This window comes from Uranotaenia lowii, chromosome 2 (genome assembly GCF_029784155.1).
Source record: "Uranotaenia lowii strain MFRU-FL chromosome 2, ASM2978415v1, whole genome shotgun sequence".
Taxonomy (NCBI): domain Eukaryota; kingdom Metazoa; phylum Arthropoda; class Insecta; order Diptera; family Culicidae; genus Uranotaenia; species Uranotaenia lowii.
This window is the reverse complement of record NC_073692.1, coordinates 312,871,852-312,897,613: the sequence shown is the minus strand read 5'-3', so window position 1 is coordinate 312,897,613 and position 25,762 is coordinate 312,871,852. Positions and strand designations below refer to the sequence as shown.

General features: G+C 37.0%; 1 protein-coding gene across 4 annotated transcripts in view; it reads left to right on the top strand.

Moving 5' to 3' along the window:
- The window catches only part of LOC129748643 (glycine receptor subunit alpha-4), a 216,195-nt gene that overhangs the window by 51,594 nt on the left and 138,839 nt on the right, over positions 1 to 25,762 (top strand). The window lies entirely within an intron of this gene.

Below are 25,762 nucleotides of genomic sequence, written 5' to 3'. Positions count from 1 at the left end.
ACAAACGATTCGATTTCAAGGGGCAAAAATCTACCAAATCAATCAAACATAGGCCCCAAAATGATGTTTCTTTGAGTTACATATTAAATTCTATAAATAAGTTTTTAAAATGGTCAGGCAATTTAATTGAATAAATTTATTTCTCAAATGTTGAAAAACAATTTTCATTTTCATATTTTGTTTTAATTTTTAAATAAATTTACATAATTTTATTGAATCTTTGTTTAAGTTTTTTCGAATTTTTATGTTACACTTTTTTATTTCTTTGTAATATTTTTTAAAAGTTTGTCTTTGTTTTGCAAACCTGAATTTTTGTGTTTTTGAAAACTACTCTTTTTGGAAGCCTATAAACCTATATTTTTGCTTAAAAACAACCATAGTTTCTACATTTTGTCCTTTCCAGGACCCAATATTCCAATATACAGCGTCAAAAAATTCAGAGCTTTAAATTTAATAATACAAAACCTGCGTTAGTAAATACATAATGTTTCTCTTACTTTCATTGTTTTAAATAATCCTTCGTAAATCGATCATATTTTATTCATATCATATAATTATTTTTATTTCTATCAGTTCCTTATTGATCATTTGATAAATTACTTATTGTCCAAACTGTTCATTCTCAGATTTAGCTTTCAATGATGAATTGAACATTCTGTTTTATAAACCCTTCAATTGAAAAGAAGAAAATAAATTTAAATTAAGATGATCAATAGTCATCAGTTATTATCATTTTGATTAACAATTTTCAGTCATGGTTAATTTATAACCAGGTTTGAAATTAATTAAATTTCGGAACCCCCCCTATGGACGAGTCCTTCGCATGGGCCTGCTTCCCCAACTCGGTTTTAATAACTCAATGTTTCAAAAATGTTCATGTTCATCAAAAGGCGTTGCACAGTGTTCCAGAAATTAAATTTAGTGGGAAATAATTATTAACGTTTTTCCTTAAGTTGCACGCATTTGACGTCTTAGACAAACTTTTATAACTTCTAAAGGTTGTCATTTTGACTGGAAAATTTTCAGAGTGATTCATGAGATTTCTGAATTAAAAAAATTATTTCCAAATTGTGATAGGATAGAGGTCTACATTATTCTACAACATTGTAGAACATTATAATTCATTAACTTTTTTTTCATAAAGTCATATGAAAATCAGTTTTATCGTGTTACTTTTTCAAGATGAAATTTTATCAAAATCACTTATTCAGCAACATTTAAGGTAGTTACAATTCGCATCTTTTGTTGAAAACGGATTCTTACCACAGTTTGTTTTGTTTTGAAGTTATGAGGCAATATATGTTTCGTTGATTGCATTTGAAAGTTCATGTTACAATCTTTACAATTTAAAAAAAAACTGGAGATATGTTTTTTTATTAAAGCGTTTAATCGTTGTACGAAATTTATTAAAAATCGACAAAATTTCTATAAAAATTATGAGAATTTGTACATGAGTTCTTTAGAAACTGCTGAACCCATTGAAGTTAAATTTAGCATGGAGTAGTTTTTAGGTAAAGAATGGTATCTGTGGAGTTTTGAGTCCGTCGCACTCAAGGGAGGGAGAAATCTCATACAAGATAATCGTAAAGTACTATAAAAAGCGGTAAAATATATTTGACAAGTGATTCTCATCAAATGTTGTGAAAATTCATACATCCTACATCCTTTATACATCCAAAAACTACTGCATACCAAATTTCACATCAATTAGTCCAGTAGTTTCTGAGCTCTTGAAGAACAAATGTATAATTTTTTTAATATTTTTTTGTGATTTTTAGCTAATTTCATAACACGATCAAACGCTTTAATAAATATGAACATGTCTCCAGTTTTTTTAAATATCGTAAAAATTGTGGCATGAACTTTCAAATACAATCATCGAAAAAAAAAATTTAGACTTCCTCCATTTGGAGTTATGAAGCTTCAAAAGAGTCATTATTCAACACAAATTGCCTCATAACTTCAACACAAGAACAAATTTTTATGATGCACTCTCAACAAAAGATGCGCATTATTATCTAAAATGTTGCTGTATAAATGATTTTTTTTATAAAATATCACCATCAAAATATATCACGGAAAAAAACGGATTTTATAGGACCACCCTAACTTCATGAAAACAAGTTGTCATAAAACTTTCAGTTCAAGATGTCTTCAACAAAGTTTCATGAATTATTATATTTACCAATGTTTTAGAATAGTGTAGGCCTCCATCAAAGGTGGCCAAATGGCAGACGGTCAATGCAGTGCGTTTTTTTCGGTAATCATCAGTGGCAGAAGCACTATGAGAATGAAATCGGTTGCTAACCGACTCAGATGGTGCATTGGGTAAGATATCGGACTGACAAGCCGAGATGAGGTGTTACAGTGAGTTCGATTGCCACTATTTTTATATTTTCTTTATTTTTTTTTTTTTTTTTGATGAATTATCCAATAGGATGAAATTCCTATAAAATGATATTCTTGTTTCGCTTGAATGTAGCGGCCAGGAAACATTTAGCTTCGGACCTCGAGTCTTTATGCCAGTAGTGCTTTTCCAATCATATCATCCTTTGTACAGTACACTTTTCAGCGCATATTCGGCACAGAGATTTGCTAAAAAGTCATTGGATTTTTGCAACCTATTCCATGGTTGTAATTAGGAAACGGATAAGGCGCTGAAATCGAAGTTTGGCACTATGATGGATAAAATCGAGGATCTCACGCGTAGAAGGCAAGTTTGCCGAAAAAGTGTTTGTGATTCTGACACAATTCAAATCTGTATTTCTGTGATTTTACGTCAAAATTCTGTGATGGTTTTCTGCAGCACAACCGAGGGATCCGTTACCACTGGCTTGGGAAAGGTTTGGCTCATCTTACTCCTTTTCAACTGTTCGAAACAAATAAAGAATCCTGAAAAGGTATTTAATACATAATCAGAATAAAAATAGTTTCACATTTTCAATGATGTTTAACATCTTACCTTGCTATTTACCATCTACTTTTCCTTGTATAACAATAACCAAGAAAGGCTATAGTAATTTTTATGTTGCCCACAAATTCACAGTGCTTCGAACCAATTTTATCGCAGCATGCCGAGATTGGTATGACGGTGTCGCTAGAACTTAGGAATTTACTTTCCCGGCCCATCATAATACGGGGTCATTATTTTGAAAAATCAACATAAAAATTCCAATTCAATAACTAAGCACTGCAGCCCCAACACATTTTCATACAAAAAAAACACAGATTTCTCATACCACCGACCATTTTCGGAACACTCAGCTTCCCCTTTCCCGGAGAAGCTTGAAAGATAACACTTCAGTTGCGCAAAAACAAAAAAAATCAAACCAGGGGAGGAGCGGGCTATATGCGCCTATTAAGCAGAACACTGATTTAATCAAATATCACGTCGAATATGTGTACAAAAACTACACGCAGAGAAAACTTGGATTTTGAAACAAAACAAAACTGACTTTGATTCAAAACACTCAGTTTTTTGAATCAAACTCCTGTTTTCTTTGAATCAATGAATTCTCGTTCTGATTCAAATGAATAATTTTTGAAAGAAAGAATTAATTTTTTGAACTGAATAATTTTGGAATTTGATTTTAAACAAATTCTTTGATTCAAAAGACATTTTTTCAATTGCATATGTCTTTTGAAACAAAGTAAATTTTCTTTCAACCAAAGAAAAATGTTTTCAACAGAAAGGAATAATTTCTTTAAGTTAAAACTTCAAACTTAGAAGATAATTTGGATTGAGCAAGTACCGAATTTCGAATAAAGTTTGGCCGGTCGTGTTAAAAATCAAAACAAACAAAAGTGAATCAGAGATGCTATTTAGGAGGATTCAGGATGAGGAATGCATACCATGGTAAGTGCGTGTTAATCCATTAGTCAAAAAGTGAATATTTAAGATTTTATATAAACTTTTGCATTGTTATAGGACCACGGCTGATTCCGCCCAAAATCCAGCGGTCTGATTATCTTCGGGCCGATCTTCAGCGGCAATCACCAGTTGGATGACCGGAGTTGCTTCCGGAAGTTTATTGAGCGGTCCAAGAAGAATGCCCTCAGGCCAAAATTTAGGACCGGTTAATTCCATTATAGTGAACCAGTGTTTGTGTTAAGTTTGTAATAAAAATGAATTTAAGATGTAAATTGTTTTTTTTTATTGTTCAAAATTCATAATTGGAACTTCTGAACAACCGAAAATATTTCTTCCAATTGGAATAAAAGGAAATAGTTCAATGAACCAATCCTTTTAAATCTAAATCTAAATAACACTGTAGCAAACGAAAAAGACTTTGCATCAAATGAAACTGTTTTTTGTTTCAAAGCATTAAGATTTTGACTCAAAGATTTTTCAAAAGAAAAATTCTTTGAAACAAAGGAAAATGTCCTTGAACCAATGGAATTTTTATTTATCCCAAAATCAAAGGAAAAAATTTTTTGTTTTTGCTGCACTTTCCTTTGAAATAAAAAATCTTTTTTCTGCGTGATATATACACGTGTGCAGGCATCTGTTTTCTATACAATGGAGGGATTTTTATGTTAAAACTAGCTGGCCCGTTGTGCTTTGCTACACCTTCCGGAAATAAATGTAATTTGTAAAAGTTTGTTCAAATTTAGATTTAAGAGAGCATTTTTTAAATCAAACCTCATAATACTTTAGAACCAACTACTTTGAAATGAGAGCTGCAGCTGCAGTTCTGAATTGCAATTCAAAGATGGTATATATTATTTACTGAAACTTGAACTCTAAACTCGTTTTTCAAGATCTGAAATTTGTACTCTGTACCCAAAAAAAAACCTTTTTAAATATGGTCCCTTCTTTGAAAAGCTCTTTATCTTAAATTTACATGGGAGCTCTCTCATCTTTTTCAATTTTGTCCCCCACTGCTTGAAGAAGGTAGGCAAATTAAACCGGCTCGATACCCAAACAGCACTTATCATGGTAATGAAAAATATATTTTTTATTAGTTATGTATTAGTGTGTGTGCAAATTTCTTTTTTTTTTTTTTAATTCACTACGGTGAAATATATATTTAAAAAAATATCAGTTGCATCACTAAATAAGTTCTCAGCGTTTTTTTTTTTTAATTTTCTTTTTGAAAGTCAAATATTCAAAAATGTTGGCAAAAATAAATTTCTAAGTTAACATTTGTCCCGTATATTGAGGCAAGTGTCAATGCAAAGCTTATTTACAGATGCGTCAGAGTAATGGCTTTAAAATGGATTTAATACGAATTCATGCTTTTTGTTTTATCAAGTTTCACTGATATATCTGCAGTATTCCTGCAATATAAATTTATGTTTGTTACTCCACTTTTAACGAATGCTGTTCAAAGGGAATGACCTTCATTTACAAATCCATTTAAGAATTTTCAATATCCGCTTCAGTTTCAACATTCGGAATACCCATTCTGATCTTTCCAACATATTGAATCATATTGAAGATGAATTTCTTAAAAGTTCGACGTTTGCCCTTGCCCCACCGTGTAAGCTGAAAGGAGGGAATATTGTTTTTAACACTTTAAGGGTATACTAAAAAATTTTCATATAAATTTTGCGTCCAGTTGAATATCAGTTCTAAAGTCTCGCTTTTCAAAAATGAAGCGGATCAAAAGTCTCTTTTATGCAGACATGTAACACAAAAACACTTTTCATGTTAAGTACGTACTTGAATTGGTATGTAAGCAAAAAGTACGATGGTTATTTCAGAATTATTTAAAATAAAAAGCTCCCATCTTCATTTCTAAATTCGTTTCAGTTGTGTTTTTGAACATGTTCTAATGTTCCTTGAATGAAAATTCTAATGCTACCTACATTAACATGAACTAAATATAGAAGTATTTTTCAAATCTTTAAATTGGTTTTGATTTGATTGATAAAATACCAATCCGTGTCACATCTAAGCGTTATTTATTACCACGTGCTGTGTACAAATCAAATAAGCAAGAAAAAAACAAATCTTGAGAAACAGGCGCCTTATTGTTAAATTTTCCAGCAATATATGAACAGTGTGCTTTGGTTACTATCCTCTTGCGACGACGTTTGCTCGCCCATGGAGACGAAAAACAATCCCCTCAAAGAAAATATGCTTGGTTGAGAAATACGCGCCAAAATATTCCTACTGATCAGTATGCTATGCCTGGGTTACTCGCGACGCCTCGACCATAGAGACGAAAAACAAACCACCCAAAGGAAAAAAAACCTCAAGAAAATGGATGTCATGACTTTAATTTGTTTCGAAAAACTATAAATTTTGTATGGAAGCCCCCCCTCCCTTAAGTCGGATGGAGTTTTGACTATTACAGAAACCATCCCCGGCCTCAAAAACCCTCAGATGCCAGTTTTGACGATGATCGGTTCAGTAGTTTTCGAGTCTATAGGGAACAGACAGACAGACAAACATTCATTTTTATATATATAGATTTTCTTCTGTTTCCAAGAAAACGGTTTTATTGTAAGTGTTGTCTAAAATGCCGAACCTCAAACCGTGGAGGCTAAATGCGCCTATTTATGTTTTAAACAAAATTTCTGTTTTTGGGGCAATATTTCCGTATAATTTCATTGAAACTGCTAGAAAGTAATAATTTCCGTACGACAAAGCTGGAGTTTTATAAAAATCTACGTATATTATAATTTTGTGGAATAAAACAAAAGTTAGGGTTGCCATTCTATGGAGGCAGTTCATCCTTGAGAAAAACTTTATCAAATCTGTCTTAAGATCTTCAATTCATTGTTAAGATGTCATTCAGAGCTTAGATTTGAAGGTTCAGTGATAAAAATCTTTTATTTATTCTATTTAACCTGTTATTTTAGGATGGAGGCATTTTACAAACATGATGGGGGCATACAAAAACACTCTATTATTCCACTAAATAATCATTATTAAACGTCCATAAAAGCTGAAATATGTTAAATTTCTTAAGTTCATTTGAGTGAGAAACAAAAACCATCCTAGTTTTTGTTTTAAACTTCTTTACGTATAATTTTAAAAGTCGAAATATTACATCAAAATGAATCAAAACCTTGTATGATTTATTAAATTTTTTTGAGTTTATAAATTCATAAAATTCTTTCTTGCCTTATGTTCTAAGCGTATCACCCTCAAAATGCATTGGTCAGATAAGCTGTCTAGTCAGCCATTTCGCCAAACAGCCGTAGGGTCATTTAACCCGATAGGCCCATTTAGGAAACCTTTCACAAAGCAAATAAATGAGCCAATCCTTCTTCAAGCCCGTCCAAATCACTTCCACTGATCACTTTTTAAGTTGTCCTCCGGCTACTCGTTGAACATTTTTTCGCACAATTCATCAAATAATCACTATTAAAAAAATACTGAAAGACTCGACAAAAACATGTGCGGTGCCATTTAAAGTCTGTTTCACATAGAATCTGCTCGCATTTTTCAGTTGTCACATCGCGAATCTATTGACAGTGTTTTGATCCGGATGGTTTGTTTACTCAGTGGTGAAAATTTCATCAAGATTGAAGCAGTCAGTCAAAAGTTATCGACGATGGAACGCGAAAGGCGAGAGAAAATTCTGCACACTCACGTAGAGAAACCCACGTGGTCAGGGGGAAAGATCGCGAAATTCTGATCGAATTACCTCGGCATTCAAACTTCAACTAAGCTCTATATTAGCTTTGATAGTGGATGTCAGTGCCTCTAACCGGCTTTGTGTTTGTCATTTCCCAAAAAAAAAAGAAGAAAAACAAAAGTCAACACAATAAAAAATCATAACAATATTCAACGTACCCTACTATAGCGAAGAATTTCCCTAGCGGTCAAAATAGTTTTCGGTATTAAAAAAAAGGGCAAGAAAAGTTGATAAGGCGCTATGACCGAGCTGCATAATTTTCTACTACCAAAAGGCAACGGTGAACCTCCCGGGAGCTGTCGAAGATCACTGAGGGCCGCGAAGCTATCGCCTACGTCACTCATCAGGAAAAGTGGAAAAACCTTGGGAATTCTTTGAAGTGGTGCAGTTATGAAGAAACGGAGGAAACTCGTACTGTGCCTAGGACCCTGTTCCCGAACGCTGCAGCTCAATTTAACATGAGGACACAAACAAAGTTTCCCTATGAAAAGTATATTTTCTGCTGCCAGTGAAGATGTGATATTTTTTATGCAAGCAAAGAAATGATGTATTCTGGAAACGAAAAAAAATTGTGTTGTAAAAAGATAAGTTTATGAAAATAAATCAAAAATGTTCAGTCATATGCTGAAGTTTCCTTTCTTTGATCTATAAGCTCTTCGAAATTGAATTAATCATTTTTGTATTATTCTCATGAAACTGATAGAATAATATCAGTTCAGGGCACCGGTAGAGCATTTCAATTTAAATACCACTATTTTCCCAGGTTGACAACATTGCTGGATTAGACCAATGAGCAGAAGTGCTGATAAATACTGGCAACTGCCAAGACAAGAGTTCGATTCCTGTGCCCAGGGCAATATTCCATTCGGAAAAAAAAATCAGCAGCTAAGGAAAGAAGGGTAAAAGAGATAAAGAAACGATAATAGCATATGGGAAAAAAGAACAAAAACATAAAAAACTTTTATTTATTTTTTTTTGGTGTTTTGACCTGTGGGTTGTACCCACTGGAAATATTTGACAAGCCGTATATCGGCCGAAATACACGCCAAACGTGGCCTTTGGGCAGCCCTATAGTCGAATATAGAGCTTTCAGGCTTTGTAAGCAGGTTCTATATTCGATTATAAGGCTGCCCAAGGGCCATTTTTTACGGCCTAATGGTTACTTGGGAAATTTGCTCGTAAGTTGATGATTTGGCAAGGGATCTTTAGTTGTGGGAAGAAGACTAAGATTTTCATCACTGGGGACACAATGAATGGTAATGTTTACAAAGAAGAGTGTCTCCAGAAGAGGGTTTTGCAATTCATTCGGTCCCACAAATGTCAGGTGAAGTTCTGGCCGGACCTGGCAAGCTGCTACTACAGCCGGGATGTCGTTAAGTGGTATAAGCAGAACAAGATCGATTTTGTTGAAATATCAATCCACCAAACTGTCCGGATTTTCGTCCCATCGAGAAACATTGGGCAATAGTTTAGGGCAAACTGAAGAAATGTGGCAGAACCATGAAAAAACCCGCTCAAATGGAAAAGTGGTGGAACAAGATGGCGAATGAGATTACCAGCAGTATTGTGCAGAAAATGATGGGTGGTATCACAAAGTTTGAAAATACATCCGAAAAGCTGCCGAATGATTTTTATGTATTTTTTTCCTTAAAGTGCAATAAAAACACTACAAAATGACATTTTTACTTTTGTTGTACGTCATTTCTTTGCGGAGAAATGATCTATTTTATCCGACCGGATTATATGTGAAACAGACTTTAGCCAACGCCTACTTATCTTAAAATTCATAATTTCAAAAGTATGTATGTATGTATGTATGTATGTATGTTTGACCCACCAGTGGCTGGTAGGTCTTTCGACCCGAGTCGGTACGGGAAGTCTCGATCGCGCATTCAAATATTGTTCATTCTTAACTCATCAACAATAATTGCAGCACAACCAAGGGGTCCGTTACCACTGGCTTGGGACAGGTTTGACTCATCTCACTCCCTTCCAACTGTTCGAAACAAATTAAGAATGATGAGAAGATATCTTAGTAACTTACTCATGATTCGAAATTTGCCGAGATACTCCGGCTGGCTTGAACCCACAATCCATTGTATATCAGTTTTCGGCTCGTTTGATGCCCTGTCCAACCCTCCCACAAATCCCCAATAATAGAGTTAAGCTATTTTAAATATTTGAACAATAAATAGTTTATACTCATGATTCAAATCTTACCTTGTAACAATTCCAACTCAATCAAATTTTTTGAAGAAATAAAATATAGAAAAGATACTTAGCTGAATTTTCTGGATCTTGATAAACGCCGAATTTTTCATAATTTTTTCTAATCACAGTAACCATCGTAATCTATCAAATGTTGACTGCCGCCCAACGAGCGGTACAAATACAGTAAACATAGCCAATTTTTCAAATGGTGTCGTCTAGTCGGCAACTTTGTTATAAATTCGCAGCCCCAAATCACTTGAACAAAAATACAACAATCCTGTAGGTCTTAACAAGAATTCAACTAAGTACACTTAGCTAACAATTCACGGGTCCGCTCCTTTAAACTTATTCAAAAAGTTAAAATTCATAATTTCAAATGTATGTACAAAATGTAGAAAATCTGCTGATTTGTGAAAATTTACAATATTCTGTGGTCTGTGACAAAAATTTGCTAAAAATCCTGTGAAATTACAGATTGCTTTGCGATTTTGGCAAAATTGGTAGAAAGCTTTATGGCTATGGCTTTAAGGCTTAAGGCGAGAAATTGAACCAACTTAAAGCTATTGTCAGGCTGAACATGGGCCTAGTGAATATACATTGGTAGGTTAAGGTTGCCAGATTGCCCGGTTTTATCCGCGTTTGGCGGGATATTTAAAACAAAATTTGGGAACATTCCAGCCCGGCCCTGTTTCCGGATTTCATTGAAAAATGCCTTGATTTATTCAATTTATTTGGCAAATCGAACAAAAAATAATAAAATTATGTTGTATTTTTTTCTGTTTAAGCCTAAAAAAGGAAATTTTTCTAGCAAAATCAATGGGTGGTTTTTTGTAAGGCTTAAATACGATTTAACATCTGTCGATAAGTTTCGATGAAAAAAAAAAGTTTAAGTAATTTTTCTTGACTTTTGTTGAGCAACAACAACCTCCCCGCGGTACCGGCTGGGGTGTGAGTAACCTAAGCGGAGATCGGGTACCCAACCCCGGTGGATGCTTTGGTCGCATGCAGACTGAGAAGGTGGCCGCACGCGTCTGTTCCCCAGGTCAGGGGCGGCGTGCAACAACAACCGAGCGTCTGTTCTCCAGGTCAGGGGCGGCTCAAACAGCGTCTGTCTTGCAGCAAGCGGCTGAATTTATGAAATGCGGCTCCCGCCAGCTAAGTCCAAGATGGCAGCCCCATCGCGGGATAGGGACTTTAGGCTAACAACCTACTGCTCCCGATTTGAAATTGTTACGGAATCCGGAAGAAATGACCGACCTGGAACTTTGGCGACGACTTTTAGCATGAAAACACGGACACGAATTGGAACTTGGAATGTTTTAACCCTTGCCCAACAAGGCAAACTGGCACAACTTGCTAGAGAGGCTAGCCGCCTCAAGCTTGAAATTCTGGGACTGAGCGAAGTCCGGTGGCCTAATACTGGAGAACACAAGACACAATCCGGGCAAGTCCTGCTTTACTCTGGCATACGAGCAGAACATGCTACTCGGGAACGAGGAGTTGGTTTCCTGTTAAGCCCGCAGGCCTACGCGGCCCTCATTAGATGGGAACCGATAAACGAAAGAATAATCGTAGCCAGATTCAGAACATGGGTTAGAAACCTTACAATGGTCCAGTGTTATGCGCCAACTGACGTTGCCGACTTGCAGGAGAAAGAGCAGTTTTACAGTCAACTGAACAGCGTGGTTGAGAGAATTCCGAAGGGTGACATTCAAATCCATTTGGGCGACTTCAACGCAAAGATTGGCTCCGACAATCAGGACCTTGAGCGCATCATGGGACGCCATGGCCTGGTACAGATGAGCGAAAACGGAGAGCTGTTTGTAGAATTTTGTGGCAACAACAACATGGTGATCGGCGGATCGCTCTTCCCCCATCGACCAGCAGATAAAGTCACTTGGGTATCCCGAGATGGCCGAACAGAAAATCAAATTGACCACATCTGCATCAGCGGAAAATGGAGAAGGAGCCTTCTTGATGTCCGCAACAAACGAAGCGCAGACATTGCATCTAACCATCACCTCGTCCTTGGCGAGATACGACTGAGAGTTGCGCGTGTCCAACGGCGCGAGGATAAAGTCGGGTGTCGATACGACGTCCGCCGGTTGGAGAATCCAGAGGTGAAAAGGGCATACGTTGAACAGCTAGAATCCCGAGCCTCGGAGCTGCCGACAGACGGAACAGTCGAAGAACAGTGGTGTGGAATCAAGAATGCCTTTATCACGACGAGCCATGGTACTCTCGGTAAAGTTTGTGGAAGAAGGAGTGAATGGATGTCGGATGAAACTTGGAGGATGGTCGATGATCGGAGAAAGGCGAAAGTCGGCATGTACCGGGTCAGCCAAAGCAGCCGCCCGCTTACGATATGCGGAGCTGGAAAAGGCAGTTAAACGAGCTTGTAGACGAGACAAGAGAGCCTGGACAAACTCCCTAGCCGAAGAGGGAGAAAGAGCCGCCGCCAATGGAGATATCCGATTACTTTATGACATTTCTCGCCGCCTCAGTGGTTCAAGGACTAATGCAAGAATGCCGCTAAAAGACCGAGCAGGTCAGTTATTGACCGATCGAACAGATCAGCTCAAACGATGGACTGAGCACTTCGAACAACTCTTCCGAGTCACGAATAGCGATGGCCAACAGAATCTGCAGCTCGAAGCGCCAACAGTAAGTCGCATAAATGGCGTCAACTCGGAAGCGCCTTCGCTGGCTGAAATAGAAGCGGCAATCAAAAACATGAAATCCAACAAAGCACCTGGGATCGATTGCATCCCTGCTGAAATGCTGAAAGCCGACCCTGCCCTATCAGCACAAATGTTGCACCGTCTTTTCGCTGACATCTGGGATACTGCAACATTCCCGGCCGACTGGATGCAGGGTATCCTCGTAAAGGTCCCGAAGAAAGGAGACCTGACAGAGTGCGGTAACTGGCGAGGCATAACGTTGATCTGTACAACCCTCAAAGTACTCTGCAAAGTGATTCTGAACAGGATCCAGGAGAAAATAGACGCTACACTCCGACGGCAACAAGCTGGATTCCGATCCGGACGATCATGTGTGGACCACATCACAACGCTACGAATCATACTGGAACAAATCAACGAATTCCAGGACTCTCTTCTGCTGGTGTTCGTTGATTTCGAAAAAGCATTCGACCGACTTAACCATGAAAACATCTGGGCGGCTCTAAGGCGACGAGGGGTCCCAGAGAAACTAGTCCATCTCATCGAAGCACAGTATGAGGCATTTTCATGCAAGGTCTTGCACGACGATGTCTTGTCCGAACCAATCCCGGTAACTGTTGGAGTGAGACAAGGATGTATTCTATCACCGCTACTTTTTCTAATCGTAATGGATGAGATTCTGATTGGATCGATTGACTGTGCACCGAACCGAGGATTGCCGTGGAATCCTTCAACAATGGAGCAACTGAACGACCTTGACCTGGCTGACGATATTGTTTTGCTCGCCCAAACACAACCCGATATGCAGAGCAAACTCGACGACCTCACCGAAAGTTCCAAGGCAGCAGGTCTCAAAGTCAATGTCGGAAAGATCAAGTCGATGGAGATCAACACAGGAAATCCCTCCAGTTTCATGGTAGCTGGGCAACAAGTTGAGAAAGTGGAGTGCTTCCAGTATCTTGGTAGCCAGATAACGCCTGATGGTGGTACTAGGAAAGACATCGAAACCCGGATAAGAAAGGCCCGATTTGCGTTTGCGAGTCTTCGAAACATCTGGCGGTCACGCCAGATCTCACTACCAACGAAAATCCGAATCTTCAACTCAAACGTCAAATCCGTATTGTTGTACGGGTGCGAAACTTAGTGCACATATGCGGTAACGACGCGAAAACTGTAAGTATTTGTAAACCGCTGCCTGCGGAATATCATCCGCGCTTGGTGGCCTGGCAACTGGATCTCGAATGAGGAACTACATCGCCGGTGTCATCAAAAGGCGCTAGAAATCGAGATGCGGGAACGTAAGTGGAGATGGATTGGGCACACGCTGCGAAGAGATGAAAACGAGTTTTGCAGAGAGGCGCTAGATTGGAATCCAGAAGGTCATCGAAGAAGAGGCAGACCCAGAAATTCGTGGCGGCGAAGCCTAGCCGCTGAAATCCGAACTGTCGACGAGAATCTTGACTGGGACCAGGTGAAGACGCTGGCTTCGGATCGTCAACAGTGGAGGTCTTTCACCACGGCCCTATGCACCGGAGAATCGGCGCGGGATCATTAAGTAAGTAAGTAAGTTTGTTGAGCAATCTCTGGGTTTTTAAAATTTGCCTATATACTGCCCGGATTTTTTATCATGAATTTTGAAATCAAATGTTGTTCACTGAATCTCATCAATTTGACTACTTATTTGAGTAGTTTAATGGTTAAAGTCGCTTTGAAAAGAGTAGCTCTTGACGCCATACGAACATTTGGAATCGGGCGTAGGGAGAGGGCTTTTCATGAACTCAGAGTAGCAAACTCAGAGTGACGGTGTGGTTCGCCATACCTTGGAAAACAACTCCAAAAAGGACTCTCTCTCCAGAAGCCCTACAAATTGAGAGAACACCCAGGAATGTAATCTATAACATAGATATTTCTGAGAAGTTTTTTTAGGAAGTGAACAAAAAAAACCTTTAGGGAAAGGATTTTTGACAAATTTGGCAAATTTTTTAGGGAAAGGATTTTTGGCAAATTTTGTAACACCAGCTTAGAAGAGTTGATAATGGCTGCTACGGGTTGAAAGGTTGAGTTGAAAACTTCCTGATCACTCTAGTCAACCTCGGTTTGTTTTGGTTAGAGTCCTAAGCTAAGTAAGTTTTCTTGACAGCAGAGCTTCTTTTAAACTTTAAAAGTACTTTACCTAGTGTTCCGATACCTTTACCGATGTGGTTATACCCCTTATGTCGTGTTCGTTGTTGACATGCATTTTTTAACCCAAGGGTCCTTTTTTAAGTGCTCTATAATAAATCTGGATGACTGTCTGCCTGCCGTAGGGGAAAAGTTCATATAACGCCCCATGTGGCTAATACGCGCCACCCTTGTTTTGGAGAATCTGAAGCATTTCAAGCCTGCAAAATATTACCAATTTGTTCTAAATGCTGTGATTGGTCATGGCAAGTATGAATTTTTCCTTAAAATGCTCCTGTGTTGTAATAATTTCACAATTTAGGTTTTTCTTCATTTCGATCTAAATTTTAAAACACTTTAAATAAGGTGTCACCAAACAGAGAAAAACGAATAAGACAATATTTTCTGACACATCGATAGAGGAGAATCTAAACTACGATTTAATGCTAAAAAATTATACCGAACTCGCTATGGTATGCTTTTTATGGGTATGTTTTATCACGGCCCATGCGCTCGTTATAACGCGCCAATCGTAGTAGGCTGAAAATAGCATTAATTTTTCAAAAAGGCCAATTTTCATTGAAAATGAACTAAAAGTCTAAAACCTTATTTTGAGCGTTAATTCAGCCCAAAAAATCAACTTTTATTTTTTTTTAAATTTTGATTAGTCCATTTTGATTTTATTTTCATTCAAAGTGTCTGTGAGTATTGGTGTGTTTTCGGTCTTCGGCTGCTTTCGGGTGTGTTCGGCTGCTAGGCGCGTATTGAATACACGGCGGCGCGTATTTGCAACACAGTTTTGTTCTGTGGCTTTGAATAAGGTTTTTAAAAATCAAGTTTTTGAAGCAACTATAGCAATTTGAGTAATAAAAAATCATAGGCATTTGTAGAAAACAAATTTCTTCAACGATTGCACCCATTTTTAACACAATTTGTACGTGGAATACATAGAAAATCAGCGATTTGCTTAGGTGGCGCATAATGGGGCATGTTCCCCTACTGCCGTTTCAAACTCTGGAGCAGACAATTTTTAATGTTACTAGCCATCAAAAACACAATAAACTTCATTTATCATTAATTTAAAACTGCACATTAAAATCATCGGTCGATGCAAAAGTAACCATTAACCGTAGTGAACGATACGCTCTTAACACAACGCCCCCGGTGTGCCACAACCTCAAATGAAGTCCTACTAAATACAAGCATCATTTGCAATCCGACAGTTCCTACAACCCCGGCTGGCGGCCTGGGCGTCACGAAACATTTGTCGTTCCGTTTACGACGGGCGGATTTTTTTTACGACTTAATTTGCGATTGCTTCGCTCACTGATTGTGTGTCAATTACACCAATCCGTAGACAATTTCGTGGATTAAAACATCACCATGCTACCGGGGTACAGATGGAGCTTACACAATATTTCTTTGTTATTTCTGATTCTGAACATGAAAGGAATCCTTTGTTCGGCATTAAAGCGCTAATCGCTAATTTGTCTATTCTGTTTTTGTTAAATAATTATTGTTTTAATTCAGTTTTTGACCAAACGTTTGTACTAACAGATAGACAAACTCCACCACAGAAATTAATCAAGGAAGAATGCTTATATATGCTTTTTTCTTGTGTCTGGCGTGAAATCGCTAATCGTTAATAAGTCCGCTACTTTTTTGCTGGCAAATTTATTTTATTACGGGATTTCTGTTGAAATAACGGATAAACAAACTCCACTAGGTGCCATTTTTCAAGCCGGAATGCTGATAAATGTTATTTTCTGCAAGGTGACGGAGTTTTTTCAGTCGTAATTTTTCTAAAAATAAAGTTATAAAATAAATATATAAACAAAAAAGGAGCGGACTAACTAGCGAATAGCGTTTTAATGCCGACCTCTGGAAAGGATTGATTAGTAGAATGCTGATTAAAAGAAAATTCAGCACAAATTTGGAATTCAGAATTGAATATCAGGATTTAAAAAAATCTTTACAATAAAAGTTTAAAGCTATAATAAAATCTGATACTTACTTCTTGGCCCTATCATTACCCGAAGTATATTCGAAAGAAAAATTTGCCAAATGAATCAAAATAACTAATATACTCTTAGCTTGAAAAAGTTTTTTTTGTGTTTCGAATTCCAAATAGGTAAATTGTTCCACATGATGCCCGTTATTCTATTAACACATGTTTTTCGCTGGATATGAAAAAAACTCCGGCCACAGCAAATTCATGAGCTAAAAACTGCAAATTACTAAAGCGAGGGACTCCGTTTTCCCGACACAAATTCCGGCAGTTCCGTCAGTGGATTAGATTTCAACGGTTTTATGAAACAACTATATTTCTGCAAACTTTTTACAGTTTTCGAAGTAGAAAACCATTACTCCCGGATGCCTCGAAACTTCATTTCAATTGCTCAAACTAAACGATTGAAACCTCCTACTCACAACAAATTTATCTCAAAACCGTATTGGTATTCTACTATCCACAAGTTCTTGAACATTAAGCCATTTTGTCAAAGTCCTAAAAAAATTATTTTGCTTAAAAAATTGAAATTTTTGTTCCTACACTAACTATTTTTCGCTTTGAACAAAAAAAACTCTGGATAAAAAGTGTGCCAATAGTGCGCCAATATATTTCGTCTTGAATAATTCAATTGCCAAACGGCGATCAGTTACTAACGCAGGTCAAGTTCCTTTTAGTAAGCACTCCCTAAACCACAAACCGCAGACACTTGAATGACATGAAAATCCTCCTTAATGACACCCGCAGCTCTTGTGGCTCGGAAATGCTGCAGCGCTCAGAGAAAAAAGAAACGAATGTTGGTAGGTAGATTGCCTGTTAATCATAGGAAAATTTGTGAAAATCATTTCGCGCTTCTTGCTGCTGCTCCTGTCCACTGACTCAAGTATATTTGTAAACATCATCGTAGCACGAAATGATTCATTTCCTGCTCCCGCGGAAATTCTCTTCGTTTTCCATTTCGGTTGGTGTTTGTCCGGTTGCGTCCATCCATATCCGCTTGTAGCAGGATTATCTCTACTTACATGTAGGTATAATAGGACCCAGTCAAAAGTTCCCGCGCCGCATCATACCTACTTACAACACACGATAGCAACAACAACCTTCCCGAAGTGCAAATCCTTTCATTTCAGCAAGCTAGCAGGTCGGTCCCATTCATTTTGAGCGCGTTTTATTCATTGTACAGAGGGGCACTTATTGATTTTTGCCCTCTTTTGAGGTACTATGTTGTTTTTGATCGTACACCCTCTGGCTGCAAGGCTTAGCTTGGGGGTGGTGGCCACGCGAGGGCTTCTTCCCTAATGTAGGGGTGGAGGAAGGCTTTCCTGATGCCAAGGATGATGCCCTCCCTTCAAAATGGTAGGAGTGCTGCTACTGACCACCACACTAAGCAGCCAGTGTTTGACTTGCTGGTCATCAATCCGTTTGTGGTTTGGCCGGGTACACGGTGAGTTCATTGAGTAGAGGAAAGGTAAATATGGGTAGAGGAAAAGTCGGATGTTTTAGCCAAAAGCTGCGATCTTTGATTGCATAATAAATTTCGAGCCTATTTTATGAGTGTTTCTGATTTTTGATCTGTTTAAAAATATCAAGCAATCCTGTCAAGCCACATCGAGGATCATTGCAATGTCAAAGTCTCTGGAGCCACTTCTTCCATATACATAACAATTCTTGAAAGGATAAATAAAAGTTTATATGAATAGGAATATTCCGATAATTTGAAGTATTTTGGTGAAAAACAATTTGTCGAAAAATGGCATATGTTTCTCACAGGTGCTCGAGAACGGTCGCGTTTTCTGTCGGTCTCGTTTTTGGTCCTGTCGTAATGTGTTTTCTAGAAAAATTATAATTTAGTTTGGCTGATCGGGGATTTTTCATGTTTTGTTGAAGTGATGTATGTGACTGTGCAGAAGTATACCTCGCGCCTCGCACCTAGATCAGGAGCAACTTTTTGCATGCGCCGCTGGGTGGAGAAAAGGCAACATCTCTGACGAATACGGAAAAACCCGGTGAGGATATTCCATGATGGCATTTTTTTTTTCTTTTTTCTCAGGGATTTTAAACCAAAGATGGCATTTTTCAATTTCACTCTCTCTTTTCATTAACTTTAAATGTATACTTTGTGTGCAGGGAGAATGAAACAAACACCTGAATATAGTAGGTTTCATTAGAGTTTTTGTTGGAAGACGGCGAACCAGCTCGAAGTGAGTTTGCGACATTTCATTTACGCATATGGAAACATACTTTGTTAACATTCTTAATGTTCTCTATTTTATTTCAACATTTTGAGTTTTATTTTCATAATTGCAGTTATTTAAAAAAAATTAAGGAGTTAGGGTTTGCCCGGCACTTGTCGAGCAATGACGTGTTTGAGTGTCCGACTCCCACGCGACTTATTTGTGTAGGGTGTTTGTTTTACCCGTTTTAATCCGTTCAGTGGGTTATGTTTTAATTTGCGAAACCTGTTTTATGTGCGAAAATGTATTTAAAAGTTTTGATTATTTAAAAAATTGACTTGTACTCTTTGAGCATCAAAGGTACTAAGACTTCTAAAATGTGAGGCAAAGGAGAGCGAAGAATTAAGGAGTTTTCAAAAACAATTTACGAAAATTTGTGTCTAAATATTAAAACATAATTCATTTTCATTTTAAGTTGCTTTCCGTCTTTAAACAGTAAAGCCTTTTTGAAAACTCTTTGCTTCAACAGGGATAACGTTTAGAGAAAAGAGCTAGTTTATCAAAGAAGAAATTTGGATGGTATTGATTTGTCTTCAATATTTTATTCTATCCATTTTATTGGACGTTTATCAAAGGCCTCATAGAAATAGGAGTTTCCTTAGGGAATGTCTAGGAGCATAGGAGGTGTAGGAAAATCATGATCGCACCATTTACCAAAATGGACCCTGATTTCTACCTTTCACCAACTAACACAACTCCTTCCTTGGATACTTGAATATGGATTCGCAGACGTATAGACGGTTTCCATAGTTGATGATACTAGCTTATCTCTGGTTCTGACTATTTCAAAAAATGTTTTTGGAGTATGCAGGAGTGAGAGGTTGCTAGTTGAACTTAAAGAGTATCTAACTAACAATCCTTCCCTTTATCCCCATTGACTACTAGGACGTGGCCGGCGCCGTTATTAATCAGATAAATCATATAAAAAAGGGAGAGCATCAGTTTTGTACAATGAGAATGGCTGCTAATCCCAAGTACCATTCTTTTGGGCTTTGTGCAAAATTGATGGCCTCGATTAATCACGGAGTAGCAACCATTGGCAACGTGGAACTTGTTCTGCTAAGCCACGCCAGCGATCATGGAATTCGAAATGTGTAGTTTGAAATCAAATGTTAAAAATACTTCATTCCTCTAAAATCGATTTAAAAACAAAAACCTGTAAATTGAGCATTTCGAGTTCAATGATTAAAGGTGGATATGAGTAGTCAAACAAGCTATTTAAGCTAAGCTAAGCTAAATGGCATATGTTTCTCGCACTTAAGCGTAATTGTAGTAAAAGCCGGTTTTCGCATGGACAAAATTAAGAACTCTCTCTTAATAACATTAACTAAGGTTGCCAGAATTTTTTCAGCACGTATCCGGGCCGGACAAACCGGGGAATTTTTACATAAAAACCTGGCAAAGTCTGGGCATTCGATTTCAAATTGACAACCAAATATCCGGGCAATATCCGGCAATTTTGGTCATAACTCAGAAATTCCTCTACAAAAATCAAGAAAAAAAGATTTTTTTTTCAGCAAAACTCATCGATAGATTTTGAAGGTTCCCATAAATAAAAATCAGAATTACAATTACAACAGTATTTTAGGCATCCAAAAAAACTTACATGATTATTTTTATAAAACTGGCTCAAAAAATTTCGTTTTGGAGGTGTTTGTTGTTGTTTTTTTTGTTTAATTTGCCAAATAAAGTGAATAAATCCGGGCATTTTTCAATAAAATCCGGGCAACCGGGCCTGGTCGGACTGTTCTCAAATTTTGTATTAAATATCCGGGCAAACCCGGATAAAACCGGGGAATCTGGCAACCTTAACATTAACAGATCGCTATTTCTCTGATTAGTCTTTTTACAAGCAAAAAAGGATTCAATCCCTGCAAAACCCGTCAAAACTAAGGGGTTGTATTATTTGTTTATGGTGGTGAAAACGCATATTTCCGTAAATATTCATAAACCTCAAGCTAAAACTCGTCTGGAATGTTTGTATTCGAAGCAATATTGCTGGAAAATACATTCAAAATAAACCATAAGTAAAAGGTCAAAAACCGTAACGCTTCAACACTTTAGATTAAAAACAAAAGTCTGAAATCGGAACTAACCGTTGAATTTATCAAGAAGAGTCGCTTCTTGGCTTCTTCTAATGTTTGTCCTAATTCATTTTAAAAATGCTGATTTAAGACTCTGCTATTATTATTCAATTTTTTTTCAAGATTATCAATGTCCGGAAAAGGCAAATCGTCTCACACCATGATACTGCTCTTTGGGTGCTTGAACGTTTTTTGGTTGTTCTTCAGTTTTTCGGCAGCAGTCGTTCATACTTGTACTTGTTTTTTAAGGCCTAAGAGCACGACTTAACTTTGGTGGCTTCAGATAACCTGTTTCTAGAGTTTTATGAGCTTTTCAATGTATTTTGTGTGAATTTGAGGTGTTTAATGCGTTTGAAATAAATATCAGCCAAAATTGTATGCTGAATACAAAGTAGTTGAATAATTCGGAATATCGAACTAATGGTTGGCCAAATTCCATTCTTTCACTTCAAATTCAGTAACTCTTTTGTCACAAAATGTTCAAAAACAGTATTTTCAGTAGTTTTACGAACCATCCAAATAGCACAAACGAAGATTTCAAGCTATTCATCGAGAAATTCGGCAGTTGTAGGTTTCCACTTGGTTCCTCTGTTTTGCTGAACTGCTACGGGTTTAAGCCTTTTGCTTCTAGCACGTGCTACAGGTTCATTTGAAACGTATTTCCTATCTTGCTTTGATACCTCCTCCTGGCGGTTTTTGCCTTGAAGGTTACGAATGTATTCGAAACTTGCTTTTTTACCATCTTGTCGGATTCAATCAAACCCTAAAAAGGATAAACAAATGATAAAACCCTTAGTATTGCAGATAATTGAATCCTTTTGGGCTTAAAAAAGAAGGAACCATTTCTCATTTCCTAACTCTATCCAATGCCAAATTGGGTTTCATTTGCTTGATGAGTTGTTGAGTATGAGAAAAAATGGTAAGGTAGACCCTTTTCTATCTCTCTACTGGAAGAAGAGCGGGGGGTCTCAAATAATCAATCAAACATTTCTCGTACCCAAATATCCTCCCATGTTAAATTAGGTAACAGTTGCTAGTTCGGTTCTCGAGTTATTCATTTGTCTATTGTTTGGGAATTCCCTCCTCTCTTCCTGTGAGGGTTACGGATCTCAAACCGTAAAGGGAACTTTCTCTGGCCTCCAATACCCCACCTTGTCAGGTTTCTCACAAATCGATTCAGTAATTTCCGAGTCAGTGAGAAGCTGGCCATATGCGCCTAAGGGTGCCCCAAAGATTCGATTTTTGAAAAAGTTATGCGCTGCAGGTAAAATTGATCCTAGGCCTAGCACATGATCCCATGACAAATTTGGGCCAGATCGGATCACGGGAAGGGGTCGCTTAACAAGCCTGAAGCTTGTATGTGATTTTGAGTAATTTTGTTCTGGAGAAACACGAAAATTCAGTTTTTCATCAATAACTTTGATTCCCTTCGACCGATTTCTTTTGAATACGGTTTTTCTTAAAGTTTAAACAACGACAAATATTTCATCCGAAAACTGCATTTAGATTCGAGTTAAGATAAAAAAAAAGTTATTAAGCTTCAAAAATGGGCTAACTTTTTTCAGGGTGATCGGGTGTTCCCCCCGAACAAAACAAACTTCACGCTCGCTGAGCGACCTCTTCCCGTGATCCGATCTGGCCCAAATTTGCATGAGATCTTGTACTATGCCTAGGATCAATTTGAGCCTGCAGCACATGATATTTCACAAGTTTGAAATTTCCCATACAAACTTGTGGCAGTCTAATGCACCTATTAAGCAGATTACTGATTTAATCAAATATAACATCGACACTATAAACACATGACTGTTTTCTATACATTGGGGTAATTTTTATATTGAAATCTCCTTCAGCTTTCGAGAAAACGATTATATTATAACTGTTGTCCAAATATGTTAACTGTTATGTTTTGAGAAAAATTTCTGTTTTTCTTCCAATATTTCCGTAAAATTTTATTGAAAATGCTTATATACGACTTATATACGACAAAGAAGAAGTTTTATAAAAATCTATGTCTTTTATATTTTTATGTGAGTTCCACGCTCTCGTGCATAGTTGTTTAGAATGTAGCATAAGCGGAATGTCATTATGAAAAACCTGTAAATAAAAAAAACATATTCACAAAATAATAGTTTTGCAAATTCCGGATTTATTAGAAAATCCAGTTTTAAACCGGTTATATTTAGTTAAATTTACTTGATGGAAGTGTAGGTAATTGAGAGGATTTATTCAAGTGCAGTGGCCCCGACAATATTTCATCACAGATGTTTAAACATCATCAAGATTTTAGAGACAGGAACCTACCCTGAATTTCTCAAAACAGCTAGAGTTATTCCAATATTTAAATCTGGAGATACTCTTGATGTAAATAACTACTGTCCCATATCATCTTTAAGCATTTTTAGTAAGGTTTTCGAATAGCTCTTAATAACCAGAATGAACAGCTTTCTAAATGAAAATAATGTTTTCTACAATCTACAATATGGGTTTAAATCTGGAACAAGTACGCTTACAGCCATCTGCGAATTGCTAGATTCTGTGATTGAAAAAATAGATGCCAAAAAATCGTGGGTGGACTCTTTATAGACCTTAAGAAGGCCTTCGACACTCTTAATCATGGTATATTACTGGAGTGTTATGGCATAAGAGGTCTAGCCAACAATCTTATACGCAGCTACTTGGCGAACAGGAAACAATTTGTCATCTTAGGTGAGGCAAAGAGCTCACTAGAGAGCTTGGAAGTTGGTGTCCCACAAGGCAGCCATATAGGACCTTTACTGTTTTCACTATACATCAATGATCTCAGCAAATTACTCGTCTGTTTGCTGATGATACAGCCTTATTTCATCCTGAAAACTGTCCAAATGCTGTTATAACCAACATGGAAGAAGATTTAAAACTTCACAAATATTTTTCAGCTAACTTCCTGACCTTCAATCTTGCTAAAACGAAGTACATGATTTTTCACTCTCCGAGGAAAAAAATCGAACTTAATTGCGATCTCAATCTATCCAATCTATAGAGAGGACTACCAACTTCAAATATCTTGTAATAATTCTAGACGAAACTCTGTCATGGCTCTGCCACATTGATCAACTACATAAAAAAATTTCATCCCTGAGTGGAGTCTTATGGAAGGTGAAGGCTTTTGTTCCACGTCGTATTTTACTTAATTTTTATTTTGCTTTTGTACACTCCCGTTTATACTATTCAATAGCTGTTTGGGGCAGAGCGTCGTTATTCCTTGTTTTTCGTCTACAAACCCTTCCCGTTGTCTGAAAACCATATTCAATTTTACTGTTCTCTATCCAACCGATTTAATTTATTCTAATCGCTTTCATAATATATTACCTCTCTCCATACTTTGTGATCTTCAAACTATAACCTACTAGCTGACCCGGTAAACTTCGTTTTCCCTTTAAATAAATAAATCGTAATAAAATTTTGATTTCAGCTACATGTCCTTTACTTCATCGTGTTCGCGAATCGCTTTTTATAAAAATCGTAAAAAAATACACTGTACGACTTGTGTCCCATTTAAAGTTGATTTTGTATGGGAACCTTCCTTCCATAAAAAGTGAGATTCTTGAAACTGTTATACAAACCATCTCTGACCCCAAAAACCCTCGGATACCAAATTTTACTTCATTCCGACCGACCGTTTATACGTGATGGTGTTACAAAGAAAAAGCCTCCATTTTTATATATAAGATGTTTTTGATAATTTAAACTCTTCAAACAATAATCAAAACTTAAGATTCAATGCGGGTTTGCGATATCACAATACTCTTCAATCTGACCATTTAATGCGCAGTACAAGTTCAACAAGTTTTGGCTAACGTCGAATTTCCTTCATTTGTCCAACAAAATTCAACAGCCTTCCTGCAGAAATTAAAAACAGCTCCAACAGAAATATTTTTAAGACCAAACTTATGCAGTACTACAAAGATAACCTAAACCGATGATCAACCAACCACTTATTTCAGTCATTTTTTTTAGTTTTCTTAGCGATAAATTTAATTTAAATTATGTTGTTTTAGTCGTATTCTTAGTTACTCTTTATATTAATAATTCTTTAAATCTTAGTTTTTTTTTCATTAGATAAATAATGGATCTCTTAAAAGGAATATTCTTCCACTGAGATTCATTTTAACAAATATTGTTATATTCCCTCATTACATTTCCTCGCATTAAATAATCACTTTGAAAGTTCTCAGCATTATTAAAACTTTGCTCGCGTTTTCAAGTACATATTAAGTTTTTTCTTGTTTTGCTGCCAGACATTCTGAGAACAGTTAGCGTTCATTACCAAGGGGCTCAAATCGAGCCTTTTAGTGTGGATGTGGTGAGCCGCTAAGAAAAAAAAGTGTTATTTTTAAACTAACTTTAAACGTTATAGTTGGGATCTTTGGCCACAATCTCTGTAACAGCAAGTCGAGGAAAATTGTAATCTGTTCTAACAGATTTTGGTAAGATTATCACCAAAAAATGAATCGCTTATTTATTGTTGCACACTTTTTCAGTCATGTAGGTACTGAGCAGGGGTAGTACAACTGGAGGGGTAGTTTTTTTGGTGGTATGCTTAGGTTTACTCATTATTGCGTATTCAGAGAAAAATTGGATTCTCGCAACGGTAGTTAGACCCGAAATTTGACAACCGTAATTTGACAGCTCTGCTGATAGGTTGCATTTTCGCCAGTGTAGCCGAGAAACACTAAAGCAAATCATCATACAATATGGGGATTTTTTTTTATTATCTGACAATTTGCGCCGGGGGTCTTCAGATTTTCCC